Below are 17610 nucleotides of genomic sequence, written 5' to 3' on the forward strand. Positions count from 1 at the left end.
GCTGGTTCGGCTCCATGTACTGATCCGTGGACCGCGGTCTATCACATAGGACGTCCGTGGGTGTCCGTCAGCACACACAGGACGTCTATGGCTGTCCGTGTGTGTCTGTGTGTGTCCGTCAGCACACACAGGACGTCCGTAGCTGTCCATCAGTACACATATCAGCACGTTGGTCCTTAGACTCAGCAAGCTGACCCTTCCCGTGGACTGTTCGGGTGATTTTGGCCCACGTGGGCTATCTGTTTAGTACACACAAGACGTCTGTGGGTGTCTGTCAGCACACACAGGACGTCCGTGTGTGTCGGTCAGCACAAACAGGACGTCCTTGGCTGTCCGTGTGTGTCTATCAACACACACAGGACGTCCGTGGCTGTCCATCAGTACACATATCAGCACGTTGGTCCTTGGACTCAGCACCCTGACCCTTCTCGTGGACTGTTCGGGTGATTTTGGCCCACGTGAGCTGTCTGTTCAGTACACACAAGACGTCCGTGGGTGTCCGCTAGCACACACAGAACGTCCGTGAACGTCTGTGAGTGTCCATGTGTGTCCGTCTGGGTCTGTCAGCACACCCAGGACGTCTGTGGCTGTCCATCAGTACACATATCAGCACGTTGGTCCTTGGACTTAGCACACTGGCCCTTCCCGTGGACTGTTTGGGTGATTTTGGCCCACGTGGGCTGTCTGTTCAGTACACATAGGACGTCCGTGGGTGTCCGCCAGCACACACTGGACGTCTGTGGCTGTCCGTGTGTGTTCGTGTGTGTCCGTCAGCACACACAAGACGGCCAAGGCTGTCCATCAGTACACATATCAGCACGTTGTTCCTTGGACTCAGCACACTGTCCCTTCCCGTGGACTGTTTGGGTGATTTTGGCCCACGTGGGCTGTCTGTTCAGTTCACATGACGTCCGTCGGTGTCCGCCATCACACACAGGACGTCTGTGGCTGTCCGTCAGCACACACACGATGTCTTTAGCTGTCCGTTTGTGTCCGTGGGTGTCCACCAGCACACACAGAACATCCTTGGCTATCTGTGGCTGTCCGTTAGCACACATAGGACGTCCGTGTGTGTCCGTCAGCACACACAGGACGTCCGTGTGTGTCAGTGTGTGTACGTGTGTGTCAGTCAGCACACACAAGACGTCCGTGGCTGTCCATCAGTACACATATCAGCACGCTGGTCCTTGGACTAAGCATGCTGGCCCTTCCCGTGGACTGTTTGGGTGATTTTGGCCCACGTGGGCTGTCTGTTCAGTATACACATGACGTTCCTGGGTGTGCGTCAGCACACACAGGACGTCCTTGGCTGTCCGTGTGTGTCCGTGGGTGTCTGCCATCACTCAGAGGACGTCATTGGCTGTCCGTGGCTGTTCGTCAGCACACACAGGACGTCCGTGTGTGTCCGTCAGCACACACAGGACGTCCGTGTGTGTCAGTGTGTGTAGTTGTGTGTCCGTCAGCACACACAAGACGTCTGTGGCTGTCCATCAGTACACATATCAGCACGCTGGTCCTTGGACTCAGCATGCTGGCCCTTCCTGTGGACTGTTTGGGTGATTTTGGCCAACGTGGGCAGTCTGTTCAGTACACACAGGCCGTTTGTGGGTGTCGACCAGAACACACAGGACGACCGTGGCTGTCCATCAGTACACATATCAACACGTTGGTCCTTGGACTCAGCACCCTGACCCTTCTCGTGGACTGTTCGGGTGATGGACACACACGGACGTCCTGTGTGTGCTGACGGACACCCACGTGGGCCAAAATCACCCGAACTGTCCACGGGAAGGGGCAGCGTGCTGAGTCCTAGGACCAGCGTGCTGATATGTGTACTGATGGAGAGCCACGGATGTCCTGTGTGTGCTGACGGACAAACACGTACACACATAGACACACATGGACAGCCACAGACGTCCTGTGTGTGCTGACGGACAGCCACAGACGTCCTGTGTGTACTGAACAGACAGCCAACATGGGCCAAAACCACCCAAACAGTCCACGGGAAGGGCCAGCGTGCTGAGTCCAAGGACCAGCGTGCTGATATGTGTACTGATAGACAGCCACAAATGTTTTGTGTGGGCTGACGGACACACACGGACACACAAGGACGGCCACGGACGTCCTGTGTGTGCTGACGGAGACATACGGACAGCCACGGACATCCTGTGTGTGCTGGCAGACACCCACAGACGTCCTGTGTGTACTGAACAGACACCCCACGTGGGCCAAAATCAGCCGAAATGTCCATGGGAAGGGTGAGCGTGCTGAGTCCAAGGACCAACATGCTGATATGTGTACTGATGGACAGCCACGGAAGTCCTGTGTGTGCTGACGGACACACACGGACACACACGGACAGCCACGAACGATCTGTGTGTGCTGACGGACAGACACGGACGTCCTGTGTGTGCTGACGGACACCCAGGGACGTCCTGTGTCTACTGAACAAACAGCCCACGTGGGACAAAATCACCCGAACAGTCCACGGGAAGGGCCAGCGTGCTGAGTCCAAGGACCAGCGTTCTGATATGTGTACTGATGGACAGCCACGGACGTCCTGTGTGTACTGACGGACACACACGGACACACACGGACAGCCACAGACGTCTTGTGTGTGCTGACGGACAGCCACAGACGTCCTGTGTGTGCTGACAGACAGCCACGGACGTCCTGTATGTGTTAACGGACAGCCACGGACATCCACGGACAGCCACGGACGTCCTGTGTGTGCTGGCGGGCACCCACGGAAGCCCTGTGTGTACTGAATAGAGAGTCCACGTGGGCCAAAATCACCCAAACAGTCCGAGGGAAGGAGCAGCGTGCTGAGTCCAAGGACCAGCGTGCTGATATGCGTACTGATGGACAGCCACGGATGTCCTGTTTGTGCTGACGGACAAACACGAACACACATGGACACACACGGACAGCCACAGACGTCATGTGTGTGCTGACGGACAGCCACACACAGCCACAGACGTTCTGTGTGTGCTGGTGGACACCCACGGACGTCCTGTGTGTACTGAACAGACAGCCCACGTGGGCCAAAATCACCCAAACAGTCCACGGGAAGGGCCAGCGTGCTGAGTCCAAGGACCAGCGTGCTGATATGAGTACTGATGGACAGCCACGGACGTCTTGTGTGTGCTGACTGACACACACGTACACACACTGACACACACGGACGTCCTGTGTGTGCTGACGGACACACACGGACGTCCTGTGTGTGCTAACGGACAGCCACGGACAGCCAAGGATGTTCTGTGTGTGCTGGTGGACACCCACGGACACAAACGGAAAGCCAAAGACGTCCTGTGTGTGCTGACGGACAGCCACGGACGTCCTGTGTGTACTGGCGGACACCCACGGACGTCGTGTGTACTGAACAGACAAGATCAGTCAGGTTGATTCAAACAGAAACTCTACTCAGCTTAGTTCAAAGCAGTTCAGTTCGGTTAAAGGATAATTCAGTTCAGCTAAGCCTTTAAAAAAATATCTAAGGGACATAACTGAACCAAGATCAATCCACATACAGGTTTAAAAACTAATCTGGACAGGAAGCTTAACAAATCATTCCACTTGTTCCAAACAAAACTTCTCTGAACTAGTAGCTATGGCTTACCGATTTCCTCAAGCTTTAAGATGAAATTGGTGATATAAACTTCAATCTGAACACACGTCTAACCTGATCAGGACAAGATACCCATGATAGGTTCAAGATCAGAAACAGACCAAATAGTTTTGGTTACCTAACAAGAACTGAAGCTCAAGCAAAACTGATCTCATAAAACCCATATGTTCTTACCGATAAAATCCAAGGCTAAAGAACTTGGGTGATTCTAAACTCTTGAACACCAAACCTTCAGCTCTTAACCACCATAACACACTGCTTAAAGTCACAGGATGGTGAGAAAGGTTCGTCCAAGCTCACTTCTCTTCCCTGATTTTTTTCTGAATTTTTCAACTAATTTTTCTCACAGATTTTTCTCTCTTTCTCTCTGAATTTTCTCTGGTTTTTCTTGCAGTAACAGGACGTCCAGAGGAGAGAAGAAGATGTTTTATACCATATGGGGTTGCTTCAGTTCAGGGTTTTCTCTTTACACAAAGTGGTAGTTTGGAGAAACATGTGGCAACCAGCTTCAGCACAAGCAGCTCACCTTTCCCTTACAAGAAGAAAGCTGCAAGCAGCTGAAGCAAACAGCTTGTGACCAGAATGTGACTTCTAATGAGCAAGCAGGTAAGCAAGTAGGTGCATGTCATGTGACCTAATTACTGAGAAAGCAAGTAGGCTAGAAGGTGCAAGGCATGTAACTGTTCAGAAATAATTTTTAGAGTTTTGTTGATATTTTTCTGACTATTTCGACTAAATATTTTTCATCATTCGAATCTCGTCCTGGTCTGAATAAACTCACCTAGCATGAATAAAAATCGACAATAATAATTAACACTCGACCAGAATCATCAAGAGATGGTTTTTCGACCAAAAGACAGCCCGTCGAGAGGTTAATTCTCCGTGTCGATTTTTATTTAAATGCTGATCGATCAATCTTCAAACTGATCTTAAAGAATTTTCTCTACCAAAATTCTATCTGCTCGTGAGGGTTATTACATTCTTCCCCCCTCAAAAGAATTTGTCCCCGAATTCTAAAAACGTAGCTGTACACTCTTTACTGAACAGTCTCTGAAAGGAGTTCTGGATATTAGATCTGACCTTATCTTAATCTGCCCATATCAAAACAACTCATGGTCGATCCCTTGATTCCCCCAACCGATCCTTTCTTTTCTGAGCAGCCACTTTCAAGATAACCAAATTCTTTACTCTGCACAATTCTTGTCAACTGCGGTCTGCATACTTTTTCTAACAATCTTGTATCTGTAGACTATTACTTCTCAACCTTTTCTATCTCGCTCTCCCCCATAACAACAACATGAAATTTGGACCGTGACGTGATTTGCCATACGTGAATGTAACATCTCCAGTCTAGTCAGTATTAACTTGATTAACCGTGCAACAATCAAACAAGAACATGCACGATTAATCACGCCAACATGATTCAGACCAGGGGTGCTACCACTACAAGAAAAATGGGTTTTAATAGCAGATCGGAATAGCGTTTTTTTCGATTGTGCTATTGTTGACATATCTCTTACTTTTAGATAGCGTTTGCGAAAATACAAACGCTATGTTAGGTTGGTCCGATTTTAATTTCTCCAAAACACTTTTCGGACATAGTATACATAGCACTTTTAGTTTTGAAACGCTATGCATATCTAAAGCGGAAAAATAATTGATTTTCCCTCTATGTTTCACTTTTCCTCTTACTATATTTTACATAACACTTAAGGTGAAAAATTCTATAATAGCATATGTTTAATAGACATATATTTAATAGCACATAATTAAAAATGCTATATTTATCTTTTTAAATCCCTAAACCGTAAACGAATTTTTAAACCCTAAACTTTAAACATATACTTTAAACTCAGATATTAAGTATATAGTCAAAAACTATTTTTTGTTTCATAAATTTAATCTCAATCTCAATACCCCAAACTTTTAACTTCAAACCCTGGGCTCAAACCCTATACTCAAACCTTTAAACCCTTAAACTAATTTCATTTACTATAATTCTTTTATTTAAAATCTTTAAACTAATTTAAGATTACAGTTTAAAAATTAATCTCAAATCTCAATACCCCAAACTTTTGATCCTCAAATTCTATTATATTTTAAATTTTAATTATCATGTTTAATTCTTTAAATTTATGCAATTTTTGAAGTGAAATGAGAAGAACAATTTTATTATTTTTTGGACCATTGATTGAATTTGATCTAGTGGCAACAATCATTATTTGACTTTTGAATCTCTAAACCCTAAACTTTAAACACAAACTTTAAACTATAATACTATAAACTTTATAATACATGAAAACTTGAACTTCAGATCTTAGATGTAAAACTAAAAAATTGAATATTTTTGAAATTATCAAATCATATAATTTTTTTATCAAATCAGTTTTTAATCATATAACCACAAAATTAAAATGCCAAACTTAAATCCTCTAGTTCATAAACTTTAAACTATATTTCATATATCCAAATTCTAAACCTTAATTTTAAATTTCAAACTTAAATCCTCTAGTTCATAAACTTTAAACTATATTTTATATATCCAAATATAAATCACAAAATCATAAATTTTAAACGTTTTCTTAAAATAATTTTTATTTTCAAAAATATATCATAAATATTTTTATACTAAAGACACAAAATAAAATAGAAAACAATGTTATTAAGAAAAATAGGAATCAAATACAAAAATGTGATTGGTCAACACAAACTGGCCAATCACATACAAGGACGGAGATCATGCTTTATGTAATCACAACCATTGATTAAACTTTTTTAAGGGTCCAGATTTTTCTTACTTCTTCTCCTCTCTCTCTCTCTCTCTCTCTCTCTCTCTCTCTGTCGCTTTTGTTTTCAGATCCAAAAAATTTTTAAGTGTCTAGACTCACAAAACTCATCTTCTTCCTCTCTGCATCTTCAGTTTCTGTAAATCACAGACTCATCTTATTTAATTAGATTTTTTTTTGAATTTGATCTAGTGGCAACAATCACCATCCTCTCTGTCGCTCAGTATCCTTCTCCTTACAGATAATGGAGGTCGTGAGACAACAACAGAGGAGGAGCATCCCATCTACTCTATTCTCTCTCTCTCTCTGAACCGTGATGTCTCCTCTCTGTCCTGTGACGAAGTGACGCCTCCTCTCTGTTCTGGTATTCATTCTTCTCTTTTACCCTCTTTGTTGTTTACTTTGATTAATTTTTTTTGGTTTGTAAGAAGGTTTCAGAGAAAGACTAGAGCAATTGCGTAAGCTTGGAGAATCAGAGCAAGGTGGGAGAAGACAGAGCAACGGCGTCGGAGAAGACCGAGCAGCGGCGTCGGGGAAGACCGAGCAGGGGTGGCGTTGGGGTAGACAGAGATGGTGGTGCGGCGGGTGAGGACTGGAAGAGAACAAGGCAACAAAGGTCATGACTTTATAAGACGACGAAGATCATGGAAGAACACGACAACGAAGGTGGTGGTGCGACAGGTGAGGGTTGGAAGATTAAGAAACGACGAAGGTGGTGGTGTTGGGGTGGCGCTTAGTTAGTACTAATTAGGTTAAAGCTTGGTTTAGTTAGTAATTAGGTTAAAGTTTTTGGTTTATTATTTAATTAGATTTTCTTTTTTTGTAATCCAATTTTGCTACAGATCAATATTAATAAAGAAATTTTAAATATCAGAATTAATTTTAAATTTTAATTATGCTTTTATTTTTAAATTATTAACTGAAAAATAATTCTAAAATAAATAATTAACAAAATATAATTTACAATATATAGCAGAAACAAATTGCTATAGTAGTTTTAACAATAACAAATCAAAAACGCTGTTAATAAAATAAATAATAGCATTAAAGACATGTTATTAATATTTATTTAATTGCATATTGAAAAGTGCTATCGTAGCGGAAGAAAAAAAAGCAACGCTAAAAACCGCTATGTAATGTCATTTACCTATTATGACGGGCGATGATACAGCTCTTAAAAAACCGCTATCGTATCGTTACATAGCGTTATTCGTCCGCTATAAAAACGCATTTTTCTTGTAGTGTACTCTCAAATAAACACACTCACCCATTCCAAGAATGATTTCACTTACAGTATTCTTTACACTTCCGATCTATCTGAAATGCTCTTCATAATCTTCTAACTACTACTAGAACTCGACAAGAACAACTTGGTGAAATCCCTAGGCTATTGCAGTGAATTCACGTTCAACTAGAATACTGAACATGTTACTTTTTTAGATGTCGACCATCCTTTCAATGCCTTAAACACATCTTCATCTTCCCTAATTATCATACTGTCTTCTACTCTGCTCCTTTTCATCTTCCACTTTTTAAACGATCAAGTTACTAGAGTACACTTCTTCACCTTTTCCCAAAAATTCTTCAACAGGCCAGACTAATTCTAGTGATACTCAAACACTTAGTAGTATACCATTGTAGGCCAACAATAACTGGCCCTCTTCAACAGAATTCTTTCTTTAATATCCTAATTGAGCTCGGTAACTAGATAGCCAATCTCATTCTAGATAGAAACTTACCGCTCTAACAGAAGTACTATGGAATGGGGAAGGCATACCATAACTTTAACTGGCAGCCTGTACTTCCAAATAAGAACGGTAGACTTGAATTCACAAAAGTGAATCCTCTATAATGCTATGACATCGCTCAGGAACTACAACCATGTGTTGTTCCCGAATCAAACACAATATGGGCGGAGAATTCCATCCATAGGCAAGGTCTCTTACGACACCTTGATCACAATTCACATAAGTTTTTTTTTTATTTTAATCATTCATAAAATTTTAAAAATGCACACTACACACAATGGGATAAGAAGCAAACCTGTGATTGAACCTTTCAGGGGTTTTGACGGTCCAGACAACCATAAAGTGTAGGCTCTACCCAAATAGCCTAACACTTGGATCAAGACTAATGGTAAGGAAGCGTGAACAAGTCCAACTACTGGTACCCTAGGTATAGGTAAAGGAACCGGGTAACTTTATGGGCAAGGGTAAAATAATCATCCTTACTCTTCACAAGGGAATCACTGAAGCGCATTGATGAAAATAATCAAGAATTTCTCGCACTTGGACGATCCCGACTATGCTGTCCTGGTATGTCACCACCATAACAACTCAGCCTCCTCGATCTAGATCTGATGAAACGTACACCCAAAATCATCCCAGCGACTTAATCCACTGATTTAAAATAATCATCGATCTTCACTTGTTGGGAATTAAACGGTCTGCAGAATTTGGTGAACTTCTTCAGCAATAACTTCTTTAGTATTTGCGTCATACTCTAAAATCTCCTCGAAGCTCTGAGACTCCATGGTCTTTTATCTACTACAAAATTCTTTGCTAAGTTCCCAAATATTTTGCATCTGATCTTTGGCTTATTCTCCAAACCATAATCGATGAATGAAATTCACTCGACCACATATCTTGATGCTGAAATTGTTGTATATGATTAACTCAACCTGAACCTCCTGGCGGAAACATCCCACTGTACCAACTCCGTAAACTGAATCTTCAATCGGTCCCATATCTTATGTAGAAAATTCTACTTCATGAACTCTTGAGATCTGTCCAACTCGATCTCACCTCTCTGAAGTAATTCTTGACTCTCGACCAACAATTCATCTCGTTCATCTCCAAATAGCTTGCTACCAAATCCTTCATGTAATTCTCTGAACATTGGCCACGTCAATGTTTTGCTCTGGGTGTTTCATCCCAAATCTGCCTCAAGCCAAAGTATACCTCTAACGGTTTAGTGTTTCTTCAGTATCTTATGGTCCCACTACTTCTTTCCATCATAAGCTTTAAGATGTCTTGTTGCCAACAGAAAGGTGCATGTGTGTCCATCGTCTTGTACTACAGTTGAACCATCTCTTCCTCCAACGCTAAGCTCCAAACAAATGTTGAACAATTCAGGCTTGTATGGCTCTGTTTCTTGTACGTCTCAGCATAAGCTGGAGACTTGAGAAGCTGGAAGAATAAGTGCATCTAGGTGATCATGTGCAGTTGCATCACTCTGAATTGGACCATAAACAACCCCCACCTTGACATCGATAACACACGAGTCCGGAGATGTATTCGATGTATCAATTATGTCCCATATCTCTCTCTAAAGAATTGGCATCCCCCACTAGAATTCAAAAGAACGACAGGAAGGCATGACGTTACTGACTCTTAACAGGGCGGTAGTGAACCCCACCATGAGGTAGCAAACTCGAGCCTGATGATACTAACATCGGTAAGTACGGTCCACCCGTTCAAGCTTGTCTCGGTGCTTCTACTATGAAATATCACTGTTAGGTAACTACCCATGACTATCTATCCTAAAATGAAGGAACAAGCCAGCATATCCTAGTTATCCTTGCGACTCATTTTGACTCGAAAAACATTTGAAACAAGTCCCATTCTAGCATCGTATAACCATGCTCTGATACCACCTTTGTGACACCCCCGATCGTAGATGACCGGAAATGACACGGTCGATGTTCCTCGATTGTCGATCTGAGGTTTTCAGAATACTTCTGATCGCCTTAGACCAACAACCAAAGAACAGTAACGCTCCTATCGGATATAACTCTAGGCTTTTCAACCCGACAAAGCAATACCTAATAGTTAGTTCGTCCGGACAAGGACTAATATCATATGGAACCCGTACTTTAAAAAAAAACATTCTTTATATATCAATCAAAAGCATCTTACAAAATTTGTTATAAATTAACCTCGAGGTTTTTGGTCAACAAATCTTATACATAAGATATATCAAAATGACTTTGCAAGGATAATAAAACTACCGCTGGCTAATGTTGTTCCTTACAGTCCTAGAGTACGGTCTCCCGCCTATTGGTTACCTGCATCACAAATGAGTCATGAGTAACTAGTTTACTCAGTGAGCCTAGTCCCGCACCCCAAAATATATTAATAATATCTCAAGCAATCAACTTCATTTGTATGCAGTGGAAATATATTCCATATCTGGATATTTATATATAAGGAATATTCTTCATCATTGTGAATCTAATCATATACCTCACTTCCTATTCCCGTCTCTCATATCATTCATATAATCATATATATATATATATATCAGACCCGAGAAACGACAAAGGCTAAACGAGTCTAGTGAGTTAGAATCACCATCATCGCCATCAGATATTCAAAAATTAAACATCTAACGCTGCATGCAGTTACACTGCCTCCAGGGTGCGACCCCATCATCGTGTCTTCGTGACCTTGTTCCATATCGCAGGACCAATTCACGGTAATCATCATTCATACGGGAATATTTTGGGAGACTGGTTTATAAAAAGACTTCACATGATTAATACTTCCATACTTAATTATATTTAATACTATACATATGTATTAGTACTTGAGAACAAGTACTATGGTTTGGAATAAACCTCTATGATCATTCATAAATATTTAATAAGTGTTTACACTAAGTAAACACCTTACCAATTCAATATTGATCAAGAGACAAAGCCTATCTATCATCTACAATCAGTACGTTCAATCAAGAAATGTTCATTCACTACTCATCAATCATCTATCTAGACTCACCTTAGATTCCATGAGATTGGCTAGGGAAGACTAGACTCGAGCTCAACTAATAACACTCCATTTCACTCCTGATTCAGAATGTGTGGATACAAGATCAGTCAAGTTGATTCCAACAGAAACTCTACTCAGCTTAGTTCAAAGCAGTTCAGTTCGGTTAAAGGATAATTCAGTTCAGCTAAGCCTTTAAAAAATATCTAAGGGACATAACTGAACCAAGATCAATCCACATACAGGTTTAAAAACTAATCTGGACAAGAAGCTTAACAAATCATTCCACTTATTCCAAACAAAACTTCTCTGAACTAGTAGCTATGGCTTACCGATTTCCTCAAGCTTTAAGATGAACTTGGTTGATATAAACTTCAATCTGAACACACGTCTAACCTGATAAGGACAAGATACCCATGATAGGTTCAAGATCAGAAACAGACCAAATCATTTTGGTTACCTAACAAGAACTGAAGCTCAAGCAAAACTGATCTCATCAAACCCATATGTTCTTACCGATAAAATCCAAGGCTAAAGAACTTGGGTGATTCTAAACTCTTGAACACCAAAACTTCAGCTCTTAACCACACCAGAAAACACTGATTAAAGTCACAGGATGGTGAGAAAGGGTCGTCCAAGCTCACTTCTCTTCCCTGATTTTTTTCTGAATTTTTCAACTAATGTTTCTAACAGATTTTTCTCTTTTCTTTCTCTCTTTCTCCCTGAATTTTCTCTGGTTTTTCTTGCAGTAACAGGACGTCCAGAGGAGAGAAGAAGATGCCTTATACCATATGGGGTTGCTTCAGCTCAGGGTTTTCTCTTTACACAAAGTGGTAGTTTGGAGAAACATGTGGCAACCAGCTTCAGCACAAGCAGCTCACCTTTCCCTTACAAGAAAAAAGCTGCAAGCAGCTGAAGCAAACAGCTTGTGACCAGCATGTGACTTCTAATAAGCAAGCAGGTAAGCAAGTAGGTGCATGTCATGTGACCTAATTACTGAGAAAGCAAGTAGGCTAGATGGTGCAAGGCATGTGACTGTTCAGAAATAATTTTAAGAGTTTGTCGATATTTTTCGGACTGTTTCGACTAAATATTTTTCATCATTCGAATCTCGTGCTGCTCTGAATAAACTCTCCTAGCATGAATAAAAATCGACAATAATAATTAACACTCGACCAGAATCATCAAGAGATGGTTTTTCGACCAAAAGACAGCCCGTCGAGAGGTTAATTCAACGTGTCTATTTTTATTTAAATTCTGATCGATCAATCTTCAAACTGATCTTGAAGAATTTTCTCTACCAAAATTCTATCTGCTCGTGAGGGTTATTACACCGGCGGCCCTTGAAAATACGAAGGACCGAGTGCCGCTCACGCCCGGTCGTACTCATAACCGCATCAGGTCTCCAAGGTGAACAGTCTCTGGTCGATGGAACAATGTAGGCAAGGAAGTCGGCAAAATGGATCCGTAACTTTGGGAAAAGGATTGGCTCTGAGGGCTGGGCTCGGGGGTCCCAGTTCCGTACCCGTCAACTGTTGGCGGGATGCTTGAGCTGCGGACGTGGCGAGAGCGGACCGCCTCGTGTCGGCAGGGGGACGGACTGGGAACGGCTCTTTCGGGATCTTTCCCCGGGCGTCGAACAGCCAACTCAGAACTGGTACGGACAAGGGGAATCCGACCGTTTAATTAAAACTAAGCATTGCGATGGTCCTTGCGGATGCTAACGCAATGTGATTTCTGCCCAGTGCTCTGAATGTCAAAGTGAAGAAATTCAACCAAGCGCGGGTAAATGGCGGGAGTAACTATGACTCTCTTAAGGTAGCCAAATGCCTCGTCATCTAATTTGTGATGCGCATGAATGGATTAACGAGATCCCACTGTCCCTGTATACTATCCAGGGAAACCACAGCCAAGGGAACCGGCTTGGCAGAATCAGCGGGGAAAGAAGACCCTGTTGAGTTTGACTCTAGTCCGACTTTGTGAAATGACTTGAGAGGTGTAGAATAAGTGGGAGCTCCGGCGCAAGTGAAATACCACTACTTTTAACGTTATTTTACTTACTCAGTGATTCAGAGGCGGGGTAACAACCACTTCTTTTAGACCCAAGACTCGCTTCGGTGGGTCAATCCGGGCGGAGGACATTGTCATGTGGGGAGTTTGGCTGGGGCGGCACATCTGTTAAAAGATGAGCTCAACGAGAACAGAAATCACGTGTGGAACAAAAGGGTAAAAGCTCATATGATTCTGATTTTTAACCAAGTGTTGGATTGTTCACCCACCAATAGGGAACGTGAGCTGGGTTTAGACCGTCGAGAGACAGATTAGTTTTACCCTACTGATGCCCGCGTCGCAATAGTAATTCAACCTAGTACGAGAGGAACCGTTGATTCGCACAATTGGTCATCGGGCTTGGTTGAAAAGCTAGTGGCGTGAAGCTACCGTGCGCTGGATTATGACTGAACGCCTCTAAGTCTGAATCTGGGCTAGAAGCGACGCATGCACCCGCTGCCTGATTGCCGACCCTCAGTAGGAGCTTCGGCTCCCAAAGGCACATGTCGTTGGCTAAGTCCGTTCGACAGAAGCGCCGTTCGGACCGCCTTGAATTATAATTACCACCGAGCGGCGGGTAGAATCCTTTGCAGATGACTTAAATACGCGACGGGGTATTGTAAGTGGCAAAGTGGCCTTGCTGCCACGATCCACTGAGATTCAGCCATTTTTCACTAATATTCGACCCTCCCCCTTTCCAATCACACTTTCCGCCCCAAAACGTTAAAAACAAAAAAACCTAATAAAATTCAAGTTTATAAGAAGACATCGTCGGAGGTTCGAGATTTTTACCTGGTGAAACTCAGTCTCGCCCTAATATTTCAGATTGGCCGATGAAATGCAGCCTGCATGTGCACAAGTCTCGGCCAAAACCATCCTGATGGGAGCATTAAACCCCAAAAGAGTTTTCATTCATCCCTTCAGAACGTTTGCCCTTCAGTACGCTTGCCCTTCAGTACGCTTAGCATCAATCATACCACAATAAAAACCAAGGGAAATATGTTAACACTTGGTGGAATTATGAAAAGTCGAGCCAGCATAGGTACACTTGGACCATCAGAGTTCATTAGAACTCGGGCTAGCATCAATCAGACTGACTTGGACAGTCCACTCCATCAAAACTCGCTCATGTCCAGATCAGTACATGAACAGTTCACGGAAAGGGACAGCGTGCTGATATGTGTACTGACATGGGGCATCAGTTGTCCAAAATTAGTACACGAACAGTCCATGGGAAGGACCAGCGTGCTGATATATGTACAGATGGATAGCCACGGACGTTCTGTGTGTGCTGACGGACAGCCACGGACGTTCTGTGTGTGCTGACGGACAGCCACAGACGTCCTGTGTGTGCTGACAGACACACACGGACGTCCTATGTGTGCTGACGGACACACACGGACGTCCTCTGGGTAATGAACAGACAGCCCACGTGGGCCAAAATCACCCAAACAGTCCACGGGAAGGGCCAGCGTGCTAAGTCCAAGGACCAGCGTGCTAAGTCCAAGGACCAGCGTGCTGATATGTGTACTGATGGACAGCCACGGACGTCATGTGTGTGATGACAGACACTCACGGACACACACGGACAACCACGGACGTCCTGTGTGTACTGGCGGACACCCACAGACGTCCTGTGTGTACTGAACAGACAGCCCACCTGGGCCAAAATCACCCGAACAGTCTACTGGAAGGGCCAGCGTGCTGAGTCCAAGGACCAACGTGCTGATATGTGTACTGATGGACAGCCACGGACACAGACGGACACACACGGACAGCCACGAACGTCCTGTGTGTGCTAGCGGACACCCACAGACGTCCTGTGTGTACTGAACATACAGCCCACGTAGGCCAAAATCACCCAAACAGTCCACGGGAACGGTCAGCGTGCTGAGTCCAAGGACCAACGTGCTGATATGTGTAGTGATGGACAGCCACGGACTTCCTGTGTGTGCTGACAGACACACACAAAGACACACGGACAACCACAGACGTCCTGTGTGTGCTGATGGACACACACGGACGTCCTGTGTGTGCTGACGGACACCCACGTGGGCCAAAATCACCCGAACAGTCCACGGGAAGGGGCAGCGTGCTGAGTCCTAGGACCAGCGTGTTGATATGTGTACAGATGGAGAGCCACGGATGTCCTGTGTGTGCTGACGGACAAACACGGACACACATAGACACACATGGACAGCCACAGACGTCCTGTGTGTGCTGACGGACAGCCACAGACGTCCTGTGTGTACTGAACAGACAGCACACATGGGCCAAAATCACCCAAACAGTCCACGGGAAGGGCCAGCGTGCTGAGTCCAAGGACCAGCGTGCTGATATGTGTACTGATAGACAGCCACAGACATTTTGTGTGTGCTGACGGACACACACAGACACACAAGGACGGCCACGGACGTCCTGTGTGTGCTGACGGAGACACACGGACAGCCACGGACATCCTGTGTGTGCTGGCAGACACCCACGGACGTCCTGTGTGTACTGAACAGACACCCCACGTGGGCCAAAATCAGCCGAAATGTCCATGGGAAGGTTGAGCGTGCTGAGTCCAAGGACCAACATGCTGATATGTGTACTGATGGACAGCCACGAAAGTCCTGTGTGTGCTGACGGACACACACAGACACACACGGACAGCCACGAACGTTCTGTGTGTGCTGACGGACAGACACGGACGTCCTGTGTGTGCTGACGGACACCCAGGGACGTCCTGTGTGTACTGAACAAACAGCCCACGTGGGCCAAAATCACCCTAACAGTCCACGGGAAGGGCCAGCGTGCTGAGTCCAAGGACCAGCATTCTGATATGTGTACTGATGGACAGCCACGGACGTCCTGTGTGTGCTGACGGACACACACGGACAGCCACCGACGTCTTGTGCGTGCTGACGGACAGCCACGGACGTCCTGTGTGTGCTGACAGACAGCCACGGACAGCCACGGACGTCCTGTATGTGCTAACGGACAGCCACGGACATCCACGGACAGCCACGGACGTCCTGTGTGTGCTGGCGGGCGCCCACGGACGCCCTGTGTGTACTGAACAGAGAGGCCACGTGGGCCAAATCACCCAAACAGTCCGAGGGAAGGGGCAGCGTGCTGAGTCCAAGGACCAGCGTGCTGATATGCGTACTGATGGACAGCCACGGATGTCCTGTGTGTGCTGACGGACAAACACGAACACACATGGACACACACGGACAGCCACAGACGTCATGTGTGTGCTGACGGACAGCCACACACAGCCACAGACGTTCTGTGTGTGCTGGTGGACACCCACGGACGTCCTGTGTGTACTGAACAGACAGCCCACGTGGGCCAAAATCACCCAAACAGTCCACGGGAAGGGCCAGCATGCTGAGTCTAAGGACCAGCGTGCTGATATGTGTACTGATGGACAGCCACAGACGTCATGTGTGTGATGACAGACACTCACGGACACACACGGACAGCCACGGACGTCCTGTGTGTGCTGGCGGACACCCACAGACGTCCTGTGTGTACTGAACAGACAGCCCACGTGGGCCAAAATCACCCGAACAGTCCGGCTATGGTTGGATGGTTCTGGCCGCAAAGGCTAAGTGGGATATCTTACAATCAACTTTGGGTTGGTGAGTAGGTTAGGCGCCATATGTCTTATGTAGGGAGGCCGGTTATATCAGTACATGCTAAGTGGACGATGGTTTATCAAGTCTAGTGGTCGGATCATGTTTCATGAGGATGGTTCGATGGCCGAACACTAGTATGGATAGTCACGTTGCTGGAGTAAGAGTATTGATATGATGCTTCTAGATATCAACCTTGGTGTTGATAGCTTCGAGATTGGCTAAGAGTCATGACGAAGTGTATGGCTAGTACTATGTGTCGTAGACCATAGGTACTAAGCCTAGGTATAAGTGTTCAAGGAAGGCCGTGTAAGATCTGATCATGGTTGAGTATGGACGACCTGACCTCTGGATGATGGTCTAAGGTGTCAGTACTAACCTGATTAATGAATGCATCGGTTGGTATGAACAAGTCATATCTATTGTCTGGGTTAAGTCCCAAGGCCGGTCAGGCCAGATGATGACTCATCAGTTCCAAGTCATGTGAGGAAGGTTGGTTGATTGACTGTTGGGGTCAAAAACGGTTACGACGGAATTACCACCCGAAAATCCTCGGAGATCGTATTTCCGAAAGAGATAGTAAAAGAAGAGATGTAATTTTCGTAAAAATAACCAATACGAAGTTTTTACGAAGAAGTATCCTTTGGGATTCAAACCGAACAAACCAAGCTCGGTCACCACGCATACACGCCGTCCGGTTGCTATGCAGCAACCAAACCCGAGCCAAGCTCGGTCGCTATGCAGCAACCAAGCGC

General features: G+C 44.8%; 1 long non-coding RNA gene across 1 annotated transcript; it reads left to right on the plus strand.

The window, feature by feature from the left end:
* Positions 1–4411: 4411 nt before the first annotated feature.
* LOC108872051 lies at positions 4412–7414 on the plus strand. Its single transcript, XR_001958814.2, has 2 exons — positions 4412–6781; positions 6849–7414. It is a non-coding gene; the product is annotated as an uncharacterized LOC108872051 (long non-coding RNA).
* Positions 7415–17610: the final 10196 nt, after the last annotated feature.

Source organism: Brassica rapa, unplaced genomic scaffold (assembly GCF_000309985.2).
Source record: "Brassica rapa cultivar Chiifu-401-42 unplaced genomic scaffold, CAAS_Brap_v3.01 Scaffold0264, whole genome shotgun sequence".
NCBI classification, from domain to species: Eukaryota; Viridiplantae; Streptophyta; class Magnoliopsida; order Brassicales; family Brassicaceae; genus Brassica; species Brassica rapa.